This window comes from Lissotriton helveticus, chromosome 1_1, assembly GCF_964261635.1.
Source record: "Lissotriton helveticus chromosome 1_1, aLisHel1.1, whole genome shotgun sequence".
In the NCBI taxonomy this organism is placed as follows: Eukaryota; Metazoa; Chordata; class Amphibia; order Caudata; family Salamandridae; genus Lissotriton; species Lissotriton helveticus.
In genome coordinates, this window is record NC_136057.1 from 1,397,858,707 (window position 1) to 1,397,874,153 (window position 15,447).

Here is a 15,447-nt window from a genome sequence, read left to right on the forward strand (position 1 = left end):
GAACAGACACACGAATTGTAACAGTAGCAAGTGCATTTATATGCTGACCTGCCCGTGTGGGTTGAAGTACATTGGAATGACGATGCGCATAGTCAAGGTTCGCATTATGGAACATAACAGCAATATTCGCTGTACCAAGACTCATACCCGGCTATATGAACATTGCAAGCAACAAGGCCACGCCGCTGAGAGCATGCAATGGGTGATTTTGGAATGGCATCCCTCATCAAACCAACAGGCCCTATACAGAATTGAACAGAGATGGGTGCACCGTTTACAATTAGACACCCAGGGACTGAATGATTCCGTTCCCTGGAATATGCTAGCCAAATAAACTAATGCCAGTGTGACAGACTTCCTGTTTAAAGCCAACCACATCCATATGCATTAAACCTGCATGACATGGTTTCCAAACACTGACAGCTTCCACAGGTTTTATCACCCGCTAAGATGGGGCTGATGTGACGCACTATTATACGTTACCCTACCCTCAGTTCACCCTTGCAGCTATTATGCTTTCAACGATGGGATTGTCGCTCACTAAAACGGCTACTAACACGCCTCAATCCCAGCATTACTCGCCCCTGCCGATAAGCCCCTCCTCCACCATCACAATAATCGCTGCGGCCGACCCTGCCGTAATATCCATCATTGTGGATCTCTATGGATTTAATCACAAGTTACCATTTAACCTTTCGATTTCCATATTACCAACAGAAGGGACAACACTGAGATCACAGGCTCCCTTAGAGTTACTACCCCATTCCAAGATGGCGCGCTAATCCAAAGCACCGACCCATACACGTCATAACCCTGCACCACGTCCCCGGACCAGCGTTGCTAATCAACCAACGGCGGTACACGCCCCCAGACAACGACTCTTAACGGCGTCAGGCACCGTTGAACTCTGCCAGCTGTTCTACGTGCCGAGCGACACGCCGGTGTGTGGGTTTAGGTGCCGAGAGGTTAAGTCCTCGCGCTGCCAAGGTAAGGGGGTGTAATGTAGTAGGGGGGTGTTATGCAGTAAGCCCAAGACCCTGAGACTTTCTCAGGCTTATTGGACCGCCGAACGAGGCCATTTGGATCTTGGTTCCCCGCCACTCAGGGGTTCTTGGAAACTGCCCTCACTCGGGTGTGTGGCGTGGGCGCGACACGCGTGGCGCCCCCGGGTCCCCGACCACCGCGGTGGCCCCTTCTAGAGGGTCGTCTCAGCTTCTCGGCCCCTTTCCCCCGATTCTGAGACATGGAGGTAACAACTCCATTGGGATGGACCGTGATTCATTCCTGGGATGGCGCTGTGGTTGGTTTGGGGGCCGATCGGTTCCCGCTGGGTTTCCGCTCCCGCTGCAGCCTGCCCTGAGTGTTATGTTTTTACGGGTACCGACGGGTGGTGGGCGAGACCACAGATGGATTGTTGGTCGTTCCCGCCCTCTTCACACATTCCTACCACTCGGGAGAATCACCCGCCATCCTAAACCCGTTTTCCTCCTCCCTACTCCATCTTCCCTTCCCTCCCCCCCCTTCCCCTGTTTATCTTTGGCAGATACTTACCTTACAGCGCAAGTCCCACGAGAACAGACTGTGGGGACCAGCATCAGAGACTGAGGGTAAGATCGACAACTAATACCTTTTTTGTCCCCTCTGCCTGTACTTTTTTGCCCCCCTGCCTATTCTTTGAGCTCATATGGCCCCACATTCCTCATAATACTAACATATATTATCTGACATACGCATGAGTTACGGAATATTTGTTAGACGCCCAATGTGGACATAGCTGACCGCCTTTAAATACAAAAGGTGTGTATAATCTCTTTACTCTCTCTCACAGCCGATTCACATGACCCCATTGGGCGAAAATTAACGCCTCACTTAAGGGGCCTTGTGTTTCGCTCTCTATATATACAACATTGACCTTCAGTATGTATGTGTCTATGGAGGATATTTATTTATTTATTTTCCTTCATTTTAGGGTGGATTCCTACGCAGGACACCTACCTGCTCCGGTCTGTGACCCCTCAGGTTGTATATTACGCACTCCCTAGCCCTTTGCGGGCTTAATATGAGTTTATGAGCACAACTAAGGTCCTGAAGAATTGCCGATAGGGCATGAAACATGTTGACCTGATCATAGGCGAGGGTTGAACGAGACCAACCTCAATAGTTTTTGAGTCCCGGTACCCCTCCCTTCACTTATTTTAACAAGGTAGTTAGCTACATGAATAAAGGTGTCTTAGTAGACTATACTAACCTCTTTTAAACACACACACCCTCACGCTCACTACTCCACCACTTAGGCCCCTCACACACACTCGATCAACGGCCAGGAACAAAAGAACTCCACAAAAGCGTAGCACTCAGTGCTACCCGTCAGGCATTGCAGCGCCGGCCTGACGCCGGAGCAGGAAGCCGATGATGAGACGAGACAACCTTCTGGCAAAATGACAGCGGTCAAGAAGCTAGTAAGTTGTGTAAGGCATCCCTAGTTCCGACAAGGGACAATTTTTCCCTGACGCTTATATACACCTTCACTCAGAGAGAGAGAGAGACCATTCAGCCATACTAACCCCTTGGGGAACTTTGTACATCTTTTGGTTACTGATTAAGATAGGACACGTACACTGGACCCCTATAAATATTGTCCTTTTCAAAATCCCTCCCTGTTGCTTATAGGACTGCTCCTATCATGTTTGAGGCATCTGTCTGCACTATGAACCTGTTAGAATAATTTGGAGCTTCCGGAATGGGTGCTGAGCATATTGCTTCCTTCAGAGTGTCAAAAGCTTTTTGACAGCTCACTGTCCAGTTTAATTTCTTTGGCATTTTCTTGGAGGTCAATTCTGTGAGGGGTGTCACAATGGTGACATACCCCTTCAGAAACCTCCTCTAGTACCCAGTCAAGCCAAGGAATGCCCTGATTTGAGTCTTGGTGGATGGAGCTACCCAGTCCACAATTGTCTGGATATTGGGTTTTAAGGGTTGAACTTGGCTTCCACCTATAAGGCGGCCCAAGCATACAATAAAGCCCTGCCCTAACTTGTACTTGCTTGCCTTGATAGTGAGGCCTGTATTCTGCAGAGCCTCAAGAACCTCGCCAGTGTGGATCAGGTGATCCTGCGAAGTGGAGCTATAGACCGCAATATCATCAAGATATGCTGCACTGAAAGACTCCAACCCAGCAAGGACTTTGTTCACCAATATTTGGAAGGTGGCAGCGGCATTCTTTAGTCCAGATGGCATTACTGTAAATTGTCCACCTGGGGTAGAGAATACGGGTTGCTCTTTTTCTCCAGGGGTCAGACCAATCTGCCAGTACCCTGATGTTAAATCAAAAGTACTGAGAAACATGGCTGACCCTAACCTGTCAATAAGTCCGTCTGTCCTTGGTATAGTGTGCACATCTGGCTTAGTGACCGCATTGAAACCTCTGTAGTCTACACAAAACCTCAGCTCTGCTTGACCACCCTTGGAATGAGGTTTGGGGACTAAAGGTATTGCCAGTTGGAGAAACAAATGTACAGTTAAGAGAAAGAGACTTGGCACTGGGCACCTGTATATAAGGGCCCTATGCATTTTAGAAAGTGGAGATGACCATGTCAAAAAGGGTAATTTCCTACACATTTCAAGTCACTACTCCCTTGTGTTTGGTTCCACCAGAAAAGTAAAGTAGAAAACTTGATTCTGTATGGCGGAAAATGTGTAGTACTACTGCTACGATCATGAAAACTGCAAGGGCTACTCCCCATATAGGCAGATGTGACTGATCCTTATGGGACTCCTTCCAGCAGATGGTCTATGATCTAGCAGGAGATCTTAGAAAACACTTTGTCAAAGTTTATAATGAGGAGATAATTATGTCCAATCAAGTCATGAGTGCAGCTGCAGACTCCTCTATATTAGCTTCACGTGGATACTGTAATGTTTTGACTTTATTGAGATCTTGTTGCTTTAAACTAATGGGCCAGTAGCTCTGCAGCAAATCATAAATTTGCCTTTCTCTTCCACAACTTTATTCAGAAGTCATAACTCCTGCAAAAACAGGCTGTGGAGGCCCTGCTTCCTCCACAGAAAGGAATTTAATGTATTTCTGTTACTTTTTGGCGTAAAAGAACGGGCCATTCTGGGTCTAAAACTGGCAATCAAATGCATACTGAAAGAAAAGTTCAGGATGCTGGCATCACATCAAGCTTTCCCGTAGACCCATCAAGGGTGTTGGCTATACACTACAGATCTTCAAGATGCCTACTTCCATATGCCAGTAGCCAAGAAGCACCTCAAATTACTTGGTCAGCAAATAATCATTATTAGTACAGGGACCTTCCATTTGTCCCCAAGTCTGCCTGAGTTTATTCTCAAAGTTTGTTGTCAAGCGTCACAAGATCTCAGTCAATGCATCGCTGTAGAACTGGCTGATCAAGCCATCAAAGTCTTAACAAGCTTGTTAGCATTTTCAGATGTCAGTTTCTACTCTCAATCGCTTAGGGTTGCATGTCCGTCATGAGAAATCAACATCAGCTCCAGTGTAATCCCTCACTATCTAGGAGTGGCTCTGAAAATTGTATCCTTCGGTTCGGAGACTGCAATATAGACTTCTGAAATGTTGTAGTCTGCTGAAAGCAACCCTCCAGACACTGAAACCACTATTGTCAGTGATGGGTTCAGTTATTCCTCCATCTGTCTTGTCTCGAGTGCCTGTCTCCAAATGAGATCACTACAGGAATGTGTGAAAGACCACTGGTGCCACTTCTCTAGTAAATATGAGGACAACACCATTCTTCCTTCTAATGCAGCTTATTCTCTCAAGTGGTGGTGTCAACTGGCGAACCTTCTAAGTAGAATGACTTTTTATCAAGACATTCAATCTCCGAGAGTAGTAGCCGAGGCTTCCCTCCCAGGTTGGGGTGCGCACATTGATCACCTTCGAATTCAGGAAACTTATTTCTGAAAGGAAATGAAATATCACAACACACGACAAGAACGTTACTGCCGGACTGGGAGATAGGAGGGGGCTCATGCTACGGTAAGATTGTTGGAGGAGCTTTATGGATCATAAATGAGTAATGTTGGAAAAACTTTTTTCCCCCTGAAGAAGTGCCACTGTCTAAGGGACGAAACGTGTTGGCTGTGTCCCTGTTCTTAACGTGTTTGACAAGATGGAAACAAAGAACACGTTTTAAAATCTACTCATGTATTCGCCCCTGGTATCCTGACCAACAAATTAGACCTCTACACAAGTTGGATTAAATTAATAAATTGGACTCTTGCACTAGATTGATTTACATGCTTTTCAAATACTCTGTAATGGTTCCAAAACAAATTTTTGGATTGATAAATACAGAGTGCCCCTCCCATATTCTTTGCAAGGTTTGTTCAAAAGTGGGATGCTGTTGGATGGTTAGCCTTGGGAGTGTAGTACCTGTTCTTTGGAAACAACTGAGTGTGCAGTGACTTATGCCACAACTGTTCTCTAACTTAGATTTTGATTTATCACATCAATCTGCTGGTACTGTGATCGGTGCACCTGGGCATGAAAGTCTTCCTTCCCTCTCTCCTTGTTCAGATAGACAATACAGCAATGATGTATTACTTAAATAAGCAGGGGTAGACGAGATCCAGAGCCTTGTCTCTTGAAACCCAAACAATCTAGAATTGGTTAATAGCCAGGAACTTGAGGATCACTGCAACTCCTATCCCAGGAGTCCAAAACACTCAAGCGCAGACTCTAAGCAGATCTAGTCACCAACGCCACAAGTTGATCCTTAATTATTCCGTACTTCACAACATTTTGTGCAACTGGGGCTTCCCTCAATTGGATCTCTTCGCCAACGCAGAGATCAGAAAATGCCCAGACTTCACCTCTTAATTTTACCAACCAGCCACAATGTATAATGTTCTATTGATCAACTGGCTCATCAAACTTCTCTACGCGTCCTACTCCCTCACTCCCCCTCCCCCAAATACCTTTAATTCTAGGAATAATCATCAAGCTGTCGTACATTAGAGAAAGAATGAATGATTTTAGTAGCACTGGAATTGGCCCATTGGTGTTGGTTCACATGCCCTCTTTACCTGCCAGAATACCACATGGGAACCCGCCATTCAAACCGGATCTTCTGTTTATTTTGAGGCTAGATGCTGCTTCCTAACCTACTATTCTTGAGATTGGCTGCCTGGATCCTGAACTCTTCCAGTATTGACATTTTATCCTTCACAAGATTGTATGGACATTCTAAGAGAAGCTATACTCCTTTCTGTAGGAACCTGGCTCTGTATATACTATACCAAAATGAGGTATAGTGTACACAGAGTCCATTGTAATCCCAAAGGTAGGCATAGGTAAAAGTAGATAGCACCTTACTCTCTATTTGTGGTAGTGTGGGCTAGCAGTAAGGCTTTATCAGAGGGCAGTGTTAAGCATTTGTTGTACACACTCAGGCAGGAAATGATGTCACGCACTCAAAGACTGAATTCTGACCAATTTCCTAGAACCAAGCATGCCTGGTACAGGTCAGTGTAAATGGTACTTTTCAATGCAGGTTGAACAATACTAGCAAGCTAAATGACAATGTCTTTGTTACAGTTTTGTGAATCTTTGCAATATAGTAGAAATTACTGTTAGGTTACGTTTGATTGCTTTACAGATTACTTTACAGATTACTTTATGGATTACTTTTTCTACTCAGTGTAATATGCCTAGATACCACAATGGGACATTTCCTAGAGAAAAGGTAAGTAAAGCAGTTTTTAGTTATTTGCAGTTTTTTAATTTACTCCAGTATTGGAGGTTTCATAGATTCACATACCTGAATCATTCCCCGTCGTCGAGACGGTAGTCTCCGGTACATAAAAAGCAATGCTTAGAAGTATAGCCAACTGAAAAGAGGTCTAGGCCCATTTCCCTTTTGCAACCCATAACCTTTATGTAAAAAAGGACCAAACTTTTCCCTTAGCCAATCAGAGCTCCTCACCCTCTAGAACACTCCTGAGGGAACCTTTTGCCCCTCAGATTTTCTACCGGCACGTTGTGCTAGGGAGTCTCCTTTGAGCTCTGCTCAAACTCTAGCTATTCAGCTTTTCAGGAAATTGATTTCTTTCTATTTTCTCTTGGATTTGAGAATATTGTGACCTGTTTTCAACTACATTCTGTAGAATGTCTGGGAAAGAGAAGAAGGGTCTATTTAGAGACTGTGCTACCTGCTCTAAGAAGAGACTGTTAAGTGCATTTACAGAACAATAGACTTCACACCAGCAGGGGAGCAGGTGGCTGCAAACAGCAGTCTGCTCCTGAAGTCACACTTTTCCCTTCCAGAGACCCCTATCAAAGCTGTTATGTTGAAGCAGAAGTGCTGCTCCTGTAACAGCAGGATTCTTTGTGCACGACCAAGAGAGCATTGTTTAACGCTAATAGTTTAAAGGGCTAGGGAAGTCTTTCTCTTTATGCATGCTCCAGCAGAGGCCCTGGACGCTAGTAAATAGTAGGGTGTGAGTGTGGACTATACCTTCCTGTGCAACATAGCTGACCGTTGGAAGAAATCCTAAATAAAGATTTACTGACCAAAACGTCATTCAAAAAAAACCGTAGGCAGTTCATTAGCAACCTTGTTCCACAACAATGTATTTCAAGGGCAGAACATAAAGTGCTCAATGCAAAAAGGGTCAACACAAAGTGCAAATTCATGCAAGAGAGCATAGCCCATAAGTGTAAAACGGCGAGAGGCTTTTAGGTAAATTGCAGTGTGTATGGAAAACTAATGCCCATTTGAATATGTACTCTGTAATTTCTATGTATTGTATTTAGTCTTTCGAGAAGTTGGTGCCTATTGTGTTTGGACCTTTCGGTTATTTGAGGGTCAACAAGTAAGACAGAAGAAAGTGTGCTAAAGCTCTTATTGATATTTGGTCCATGATGGAGATAGGCCAAGTTGAATGGGAGGGTTGAAGGTTTAAACTCTTGTTGACAGCATCTAATAAAAATGGTAAATCACTGGATTATCCATTCACCCTGAAGTATCATTCTGTGAATGACTGGTTATTTTTCAGCCATTGTCTGGAGCCACTAATAATGAGAGGCAAGTAGCCAGATCATCAATTCACCCAGCGTATAAAATCGCCACAAAAGTGTTTTAGTCCATTCTTTTGGACGAACTACATATATTGGTTTACACAGTGAATTTATCCTTTTTTGCGCTGAGCATGTTATGTTCTGTGTTTGCGATAGATTTGCTGAAATTTTGTTAGTAATGAATTGCCAAAGTTTGATTCACATTGCTCTCTGGTCTGTCTTTATTTATTAGTTTATACTCATTCGTTGTCAGTATAATGTATTGAATATACCATTGAAATTTTAAAATGCATTTGAATGATCCCATGCTGAAACCATGTTGTCATATTTCAAGTCTGAATAATAGCGACAGGGAGCACTGAGGGGCCAAACATAGGGGGAGGTTGTAATGATGGAGCAAGGGGGAGCAAAGAATGAACCTGTCAGACAGATGTTGAGAGAAAACTGATGGTGCTCTGCAAGGTATAAATGGCAATTTGGTGCCCAGAAATGGTGTCCTGGAGGTGGAATAACATCAATTTATGTGATCTTGGGAATCCTTTTCAGTGTGTTCTCCCTCTGTCCTTCACTCACAATGACTTCTCTGCCTCCCACTCACTCTTCATTCACTCCCAATCTCCCATCTTTATTTCCACACAATTTTTTCCTACCACTCCTTTCTTTCTTCAGAAAACAATGGCTTCTCACACACTCAGTTCTACTCCTCTTCCCATCAACCTTCTATCTCCCAACTGTTTTCCATTTTTCTTTTTCTACAGCTCTTTAGATCTCACCTTGATTTCCCCCTCTCACTTCAAATCTACGCGTCTCTGCCTTCTTCTTAATTGCTGTATCTTTCTAGTCCTCTTCCTTTTATTTCCATTTTCTCTGCCTGTAATTTCTCTTTTCCCCTAACTTTCTATTCCTCTCTCCATCCCTATCCTAGATTTGTTTCTCTTGCTTGCTCCTTTTATCCTATCTTTCAAACTGCTATAATTCTTTACCTTTCCTGTTTAAAACCCTGTTCTCTGGCTTGCTTGTCCTTTCACCATTGTTCACTGCTCTCCTTCGTTCCCTATTCCTTTTAATTCCCTTTCCTCTAGTTCCCTCTCCATTCTCACTTTGACCTGTTGCCCCTCTCCTTTCGTACCTTCCCTTTCTCTCTCCTCTTTTAGGATGTCCCCCTATCTCCTACTCCTGTACCTCTCCTGTGTGTTCCCCATTTTTCCTCAATGCTCCCCTTTCTGTGCCTCTTCTCCGTTGTCTTAATTTCCTTCTGTCTCTCCTAACCATCATTTTCTCCCCTCTGCTCTCCCCTGACAGGCTTTTTCTGCACCAGGTGCAGCCTTTTGGACCATGTTCTGGAGAGAGGACCTCCTCCCAGATGGCAGAACTCGGGAATACAGAGCGAACCCAGCAACATATTGTGCAATCAGGAACACAGAAAAAAAAATCCTTCCTCAAATCATCACCGCAAAATAAATAAAACATTCCTCCCCCCCCCCCACATGTCATCTGCATACCTCCTGAAACTGTGAACATTTGTGTTTTGTCTGTTTTGAGACTTTGAATCATGTTTTAATAATTAAAAGAGGGCAGCCTGACTAAAACGAATTGTGTGTTGTTTCCAGCATATTTGTGTACAAAGACACGGTACTGTTTGTAGCTCTAGTATATTCTGTGGTGGTGGGTACACACCAATCTGTATGCAGGTTACAGATCTGCATCCTGGTATGATCTGCTAAAGATCTCTGTTCAGTCTGCAGCACACAACATCAAGTGTATGTTGCCCAGCTCATCCTTTCTTTCTTTGAAGTTGATTACAAGAGTGCAATTGAGTTGGGTAACTAACTATTCTACTTGTTGTTAGCTTAATCAGATTTGCACTTACTCTATTATCAGCTTTTGAGTGTTTACTTTTGTATTTACATTGATTTATCTATTTATTTTTGTAGTACTTTGAGGGCGTAGTCCCCAAAAAATGATGCAAGTTGGCGATAACGAGGATCAAGGGCAGGGCCATTTGAGGAGAACTTTTTCCAGGTAGGAAGAATAGAAAGGAAGGAGTTGGGGCCTCAAGGGCTAAATAGCTACATTGAGCTATCACACCTGTTATCAATGCCTGCACGTTCCTTAGTCCTCTTTTTTTGCACCTAGGGAGTTCTCCTTGTGCTTCATTCCCTTCATCTGCCTCCACTGAAAGAGCTTAGAAACTGCCCAAAGAGCAACAAGCAGTGATAAATGTAATGCAACATGACATTTATAGTGTGCAGAAATCCAGGGGGTGAAGATGAGCAGAAGTCTTCACAGTTAATCATCATGACATTTTTACTGAATTCACGAACACATAATATCCTCTGTACCATATCTTGGAATACCTTTTCAAGAGAAATCTTTGTGTGTGGCATGTGTAGCCTTAGATACACATGCTCTGAATACTCCTCCCATCTAGTGTTGGCAGCGGACATTGCAAGATCTCCAGTATTGGATCTGTCATAGATTCACATACTTGAATAATTCTCTGTCATCTAAGTGGGAGTCCGATGATATCAAAGAAAAGAGTAGTCAACGATATACATAGCAGTTAATGTTAAAAACATTCACTTCAATAGCTTATCTTGGTTATTTAAGAACAACCAAAGTTCAGCCAGTCAGGAGACAGCACCCTCTGGAACACTCCCCATTAGTCCCTGAGATTTTCTACCGCATCTCATGTGATGATAGTCTCCCTGAGCTCTGCTCAGTTTTCTACTGTATTACTCTATTTGGAAGAAGATTTTACTTCAGGTACAAATTAAGACCTACATATACAGATTCTGACAGAGCAAACATGTCTGAACCAGCAAGGATCGGACTGTTAAGGCTATGTGAAAAGAAAAGGTTGCACTCAGAAGATCCATAAGGAGTTAATCTACTATTTACATCCTGAACATAAGGTAAAGGTATGTAAGATATACCGCACCTTTTCTCAAGACATTAAAAGATAGAGAGGGAAAACTATTAAAGACTGAAAAATCCCATAAAAGGGATAGTTCTTATGAACGAGTGCCTCCAGGGCCACCAAAAAAAGACAATGAAAAAGACCCTTCAGGGGTCATCAGGATAGACAAAAACGTCAGAGGAACGTTTACATTTAATTCAAAAAGGAAATATAGTCTCAGAATAGGTCCAGTCTGAACCTACTACTCCTTCATTAAAGGAGATACACTTGAAGTCATCCTCTTTACTGTTGATGACAAAATCTCTGAAATGTGGTTTCTAAACCACATCTTGAATTCTCAACGACATTGATGACTGCAGTGTCAACAGTTACTACAACAACAATGTTGACCTTTGCTTGTGCGCCACCGGCACTAATCATTTCGGCATTGCTAATAGCCTTGACGACAATACTGTCCATGAAAAAACCCTGTTGAATCTGACCCCGTCAACCAAGACATCCTCAACAAAGGTATTGATGGTGAAGACACCGGCGTCGACTGCACTGTCTGCGATGACACTGCCAGTGAAAACCTTGTCGACTACAGTGCCAATGACGGCATGGGCGAGAGAGAACCATTGATGCCATTGTCAATGATTTCCACAAGGGAAAGATAGTTTACAGAGACATTAGAGCCTATGCACACATCACAGAGTAAGGTTTCCCCTCTTCCACATGCACATCTTCTTGATATTGATTCAGAGAACGAAGGTCCTTTTGGGGCAAAACATAGTCCTTCTGAGCTGCATGTAAAATGTGAAGAGAATGATAGTGAGGACCAGTATTATGAGGAAGAGTATTAAGCCTCCGGAGAACAACTTGAGCAATATAGAGAACAATATTCAGGTTATGGTCGCCAGGAGCTGCATGAAGAATCAGTACAAATGCCACTGACTCCAGTAAATAATTACAAAAGGAAGTTTCTAGAGCTTGCACTGGCTGCTTCTCCAGAGCACCCAGCAAGACCAGTGCGATCACCACAGGTTCAAACCCGTTATGTGCACACCACTTATTCTAACTGCACCTTCAACTCCATTACGGACACTGGCTAGAACACTAGCAGAACCACCAGTGGATGACGCACTTACCTCAGATGAGGAAAGGGAAGATTACGGACACTATATCAGTTCCCAATGAATGGGTTGACTACCTAATCCCACCACCACCAGTCCCACCACCAGTAGATTCCAAAATTGTACATGAGGGCACTCCTTAAAAGTACTAACGACTTAGGACCAGGGGGGGGGAGACTACAAAAATACAGTGAAATGATCCTGCTAGCCTGAAATATTTTACCTTCTAATTTCTTCAACAGATCCAGACCACACTTTAAATATTTTTATTTATCTAGCATATTGCTTTGCCATTTGTTTGTTGTCGTCTTATCGTACATTTATCGAAAATTATTCACTTATTACTGATTAAAATTCTTTATTATACATCATACAAAATATAACAAATTGATTCAACTGATATTGCTTTATACACAATCATTAAACAGGTTAAAAAGCATTGGTACTTAGACATACATTTCCACTTGACCTCCTGTCTCTCTCTCTCTACTAGTAGACCTCCCTCTCCATGCCATGCACTCAGCGCACACACACCAATCTGGAAAAAGATCCCGCAAACACCGATGGACTCTCTTCTATCCTCTCTTATTGGTGTAGTGGCACTAGACGGGGCTCAAGATTAGTCTGCACACGATTCAGTGGTGTTTAGAATTATGCTACCACCTTCTTCAGGCCTCTTGTTTATTTAAGTTTAGGTACACACCAAGAGGGCAACAAAAAACTAAACATCTGGAAAAACTTCTTTTGTATCAATATTTCCTTGTAAGATCTGGATCTTTACAACATTCAATATATTGGAGCACAAACTTCAACATTATTCTACAAACCAACAAACTAACTGGACTATCACGTCACCACACAGTGCCCATAAGAATTTCATGCAAAGACTATTGTATCACCCAGTGCAGGTAACCAAAAAGTAAGAAAGTAACTATAGTCACCTAATGCCTATAAATATGACAGCAGCTACTTACTTCTTACTGATTATGGAATCGTTAGAAAACCGTATAAGAAAACACCCGCATGTGTTGAAGGAACAGAGAAAGAACATGCATGTAGTTGTAAAGATTGCACGCAAATCTGGGGCTTACTCTTTAAAATGTTTCAAGTACTGAGGTGTCCCACTAAAATTTCCAGATAATCAGATTCTCCACCGTTATGCAGACTGAAAAAATGGAAGGACAAAACACGAGAGTGGCCCATCAGACTCTTAATATACATGGTCATCTCCACAGTTCTAATATAATTTCGAGGAGAATACTCCTAGTCATCAAATTTGTAAATGGAGTTGCTAATGATCCAAGACTACTGACCTTTTCAATGGGGCAAGTCTTCACATAGGTATCAGCTACGTTGTGGTCCAGGCAGAAGATGTCAATTCTCTAATAATTATTCTTGTGAGCTTTGAGAAGCTACAATTCAGCACCCAACAACTAGACTTTGCTCTCTTAGAAAAATAAATGCACCGCTTTATCACAAGGTAAACTGCTAAAATCAGAATTTCAGCTCATTAGTCAAATTACTTCATGTTCACAGAAGTATAAAAGTATACGGGATTCATATCTCTTAATGAATCCGCCCCACTGTGGATGTCCATATCTTAATATGCATTTCTTAAGCAAATCAGCATAGTTACTTCTCTTTCAAATACTTATGAACCTACATCTCAGTATAATCGGGTAAGTAAAACCAAAGACTCATATTCTCTACTCTACTGCCTCATATATACGACAGAGTGATGATGATTGTTACTACATGTTATCCTGGGGTCCCTTAAAATAGAATCCCATTCAGTCTACTCCAAATTCTATGTGACCCTTTGCAAGCTATCCAGCACCTGGCAATGAATGACAACAAACAGATGATTTCCCATTGTTTCTATAAGGGTGCTCTCTTCTTTAAATCTTTAAAAATCTGACCCCACTTGCTCGCAGAGGGGTTCTTATTCTCTCATAAAATGAACTGCAGGAGCCAGGTCTTAATTCCTTCCCCCTTACCGATTGTTAATATACTTGCCGACCGAAAATCAGACACAAAACCTTTCTCAGCATTTCTTTAACACTTACTCGCCAAATATCCCCCTACAACGTCTAGACTTATTGAGCAAAAGATTAAACAGCAGTACTATGTACAGCCAACCCATATCTGCTGACTGCTGAGATGCTTCTACCTCCTCTCGCATCTATGCGTACACGCGAAGTCACATCCTGGTTGCATATTACGTGGCTCATTATGACCATTGACCTCCTGCGTCAGCTACGTCCAACTAGAATTCTGTCCTCACGCATCTCTGTTATCCGGTACCGATGCTGCCATATGAAGACTTTCGGGTCGAAAAGTATACCACCATATGATGCATGTTTTAAACATAAATAATCCTATATCAATGTATAAATGGATCCGTGACCACTCACACCCTTATATCAACCGCTAGTGTTAAAAACTATAGATTCAGTAGCCTAAAAAACACTGTCAGAATATCTACTACCAAACCAAAGGGGGAAGGGATCACTTGTCCTGAGTAACCAGGGTTGTGTTCTCTTATTCGGTTCCGGTGCCGATAAAAAACCCTCATTCACGTACCAAGGCTCGATAGGGGGGATTACTCGGTTCTCCGCCTTGTTGTTAGCGACGTGACAGCATCATCATTGGGTTTAATTGTGAGCTTCCTCCACCCGGAGGTGAACCACTGGTTAGTACAGTAGTGATTTAGTAATAAAAGGAAAGCAAAAGCGGGAAGGGATTTTGTGCAGTAAAAAAAGGCTTCTATTGACCAGTGTTGAAAAACTTTTATTGATACTGGAAAGAATGCCTTGTTAAAAAACTTCGCTAACAGCAAGGAGGAGAACCAAGATATACCGCCTATCGAGCCTTGGTACGTGAATGAGGGTTTTTTATCGGCACCGGAACCGAATAGGAGAACAAAACCCTGGTTACTCAGGACAAGTGATCCCTTTCCCCTTTAAATTTTTGACATTAGCAACCAAGGAAGCTGAAAGGATCACAGATAATTTCTTTTTCCCCTCTTCTGATAGAAAGCAGAATATCTACTACACCAGCCTCTCTCAAAGGTTTTAATTACAACTCATGGATGATATGTCCCTACCTTAGCAGAAATACTGATTCTGTGTCCAGATCTGTACATCAAAACAAATGATTCTATGCTACACATCCAGCCAGAAGATTTCTTCATTGAGCCCCATTATATTTGTCTTTAGAGAAAAAATCCCAATTGTTTTCCTCCTCACGTAACTTGATCTCCGAGGTCCCCAGTCTATTTTTCCCCTGTTCCAAAATGATCCATCTCAGTATATTCTCATTATGGTTTGCTTCAATGCAGTGTTTTACCATGGGGG

At 42.7% G+C, this 15,447-nt stretch overlaps 1 protein-coding gene and 1 long non-coding RNA gene across 2 annotated transcripts in view; both read left to right on the plus strand.

The window, feature by feature from the left end:
* Positions 1–9,652, plus strand: part of PRKCSH (PRKCSH beta subunit of glucosidase II) — a 260,110-nt gene extending 250,458 nt beyond the window's left edge. Inside the window, exon 17 of the mRNA XM_078684189.1 lies at positions 9,362–9,652. The gene's annotated coding sequence lies outside the window, so the exon portion shown is untranslated. The remainder of the gene's footprint in view (positions 1–9,361) is intronic.
* A 342-nt stretch (positions 9,653–9,994) lies between these two features.
* The window catches only part of LOC144826009 (uncharacterized), a 425,789-nt gene continuing 420,336 nt past the window's right edge, over positions 9,995–15,447 (plus strand). The window contains exon 1 of the long non-coding RNA XR_013609668.1: positions 9,995–10,081. This is a non-coding gene — a long non-coding RNA (uncharacterized LOC144826009). The remainder of the gene's footprint in view (positions 10,082–15,447) is intronic.